Below are 3,139 nucleotides of genomic sequence, written 5' to 3' on the forward strand. Positions count from 1 at the left end.
GAAAAACAAAATATTTTAAATTTTTGATATATTTATATAACTCTAAACCCGAAAATATTTTGCAAAGTTTCTTTTTAAATCAAAAGCAGTAATAAAACCTTCAATAAATAAATAAAGTTGCACATCAACACTTAAGAGTTTATATTTGTTGGCCACATTGAAGAACAAAGTTACATGTCAAGTTTATCCAATTTCTTCCTTGGATAGTAATAAACTAATATTGCGTAAACACAAACTAGTTCAAACAATAACTTCCAATCTAGATAAAGTTCACTTTTATAAATTTTGTTAGCATGCATGCAAAATGAATAATATTAATTGTTAGCTAATTAATAATCCCCATTATTTTCCGTGTTTAGCTACTATAATCAAGTTCATGTTGGTCATCCAAATTCATCAAAAGTAACTTTTCTATCTTACATTGACACCTGTGTGATGTTATGTAACGTTTATCATGGGAAAGCAAAAATTAAACAAGAGTCGGAACTTTAGTTTGTCTTCTTTCCTATTATATATACTCTCCATTTATTTCAATTGAGTACACGTCTTAATTTTCTCTGATGAGTTTGAAAAACACTATTTTTAAATTAGTGATGATCAAACATTATTAATATAATTAATTTTAATTTTCATATGCTGATTTAAATATTTTTACAATGCAGATTTTAGTGTTGGGCCGAAAAACATTAGCTAGCCCAATTCATATACTCAGCCTTGAAATAGAATTTATATGGCTAAAATAATGGTTGTGTTAGTTGGGTCAGAATTGATGAATTAAGCCCAATTGATCTTATCATTAGAAGTATGGTTGAATTATTTTGAATGGGCCAGATTCAATTCACACTATCATTAACCCAACTCAAAATCTTGGTTGGATACTCCAATGCTTGATCCGAAAAATATTTCATCATGAAAGCAAATGTTGATATTTGTCTATGCCTTCCAACGGATCTCAATTCTAACCATGTGATGGATTTCAAATTCATTCAACTATCATTTATTGCATGGGAACCATGAGAGAGAAATTGTCAAATTGATTTGATGGTGATTATCAATACTACACGCTACTCCACCTGAGGGAAGTAAAAGCAACTCACTTTAATTAATTTATTCAAACACACTTGATTGCTTTTCTTCATTCTTTCTTCTCTCTCATCACTTTCCTTCTCTTCTTCGGTCCTTACACAGCAAATCATGGAGACTTTGAGCTATCAAAAAGAATAGAAGGCAAGCTACAAGACCATCACAATAATGGCAAGAAAACATAAAAAATGTAGTGGCTAAGATCTGCAACTATGAAAGAAAAGATATGGTGATGAGATCTTGGCTACTCCATACCAAAAATGGAGAAGGAGATTCGGCCAGCAAAGAGAAGATCTTGGAGGAGATGGCTTGTCACCACTTTTGAGTTCACTCATCACAGAAGGTAGTTAGGGTGGCTGCGTGAGGAAGGAAGCAAAAGTGGAGCAGAAGAAGTCATCATCATCATGAAGCATCAAGGGCCAGAAATCCATCTTGGAGAGCAAGCCAAGGATGGAGAGCTCGGATTGATGAAGAGTGATGACCAAGAAAGGACTAGAGGTAATTGCATGTTGGTTATTGCATGGATTATCTCTTCTCTCTCTCTGGCCGAACCGGTTTTGTTCTTGGAGAAGAAGAAGTTGGCTTGGTTTTTGGCTTCAAATGTGGAGGCTTCCCTCTTCTATAAAAAGAGAGAACAGCCACAGTTTGGAGCAAGGAGAAAGTGTGAGAGTGCAAGGCACAAAGTTCTCAGAGCTACCTGAGCTAATAGTTTTCTCTTCTCCTTCAATGTATTCTGTTTTGTAATTTTTCTGTTTAATTTTGCCATGTCTTGAGTCTCATGAAAAAGGCAAACAGTGAGGTTTGTATGAAAAAAGCCATAGAGCGAAAAAAGGCAGAGAGTGCAAAATTAAAAGAAAAAAGCCATAGATGTCCTTAGAGTTCCTTTGTTAATCTATGTTGTGTTTCATGATTCTGTGGAAATCCCCTTGTAAGTTGGGTTAGCACTTTACATTTTGTAATCAGGAAGATTATAGTGAAATTCCATCATGTTTGTGATGGAGACTGGATGTAGGCTGCACTGCACTTAGTAGCTGAACCAGGATATATCTGGGTGTAATTTTCTCTCTTCTCTACTCTATTTCTGTTTCGACTGCACATGAGCAAAAACCAAAAATATCTCGTGTCAAGTGACGAGACAAAAAGAAAAGTCTCGTGGCTAGTTACGAGATAAAAAGACAAAAAGTTTCCAAAATTAGTTTCAAAGGTCAGCGAGTATTTTTCAAGCAAAAAGTGGCTAAGATTCAACCCCCTTTCTCTTAGCCACTGATAACCATCAATTGGTATCAGAGCTTGGTCTCAAAGAGATCAAGCTTTGCAGCTTGGAGTAAAGATCCTCATGGCAGAAAACAGTGGCTCAAATGTGGTGTCCTACAATCTGACCGAAGGACAATCAAGCAACAGACCTCCTTTTTTCAATGGAAAAAACTATACCTATTGGAAGGAGAGGATGAAGATATTTGTACAAGCAGTGGATTACAGACTTTGGAAGATCATCCTGGAAGGCCCTCAATATCCAACAGTTACAAGTGCCGAAGGAGTTGTCTTTCTTAAACCAGAAGCAAGTTGGACGGATGAAAATAGAAAAAAGGTGGAGCTCAACGCCAAGGCCATCAATCTGCTCAAATGTGCTATCAGCTTTGAGGAGTACCAACGGGTATCACGTTGCACAACAGCAAAGAAAATCTGGGATAAACTCCTAGTCACTCATGAAGGAACAACCATTGTGAAAAAGACAATCACTGTCTACTTTTTCGATAAGGAAAGAAAAAACTTAGAAAAAAGTTCATCCACAAAAGTTTTCGTTCATTTAAAGGAGGGTTTAGTAGTATTCAGTATCTCAGTTCTGGTGATGAGAGTCTCTATTAATTTCGAAAACAAAGGGTGAGAAAACACTCTGTAGAGTTGTGAGAAGAGTGATCGTGTCTAAGTCCTATGAACTAAAGGTATCGTAGGTTCGGTTGTTATTACCACAACTTCGCAAGTTTGTAGAGTAGTTACCTAAGAGGAAGGAAGTAACGTTTGTAAAGCATGAGAGACAAGTTGTATAGTTAGGACC

This window comes from Arachis ipaensis, chromosome B02, assembly GCF_000816755.2.
Source record: "Arachis ipaensis cultivar K30076 chromosome B02, Araip1.1, whole genome shotgun sequence".
Taxonomy (NCBI): Eukaryota; Viridiplantae; Streptophyta; class Magnoliopsida; order Fabales; family Fabaceae; genus Arachis; species Arachis ipaensis.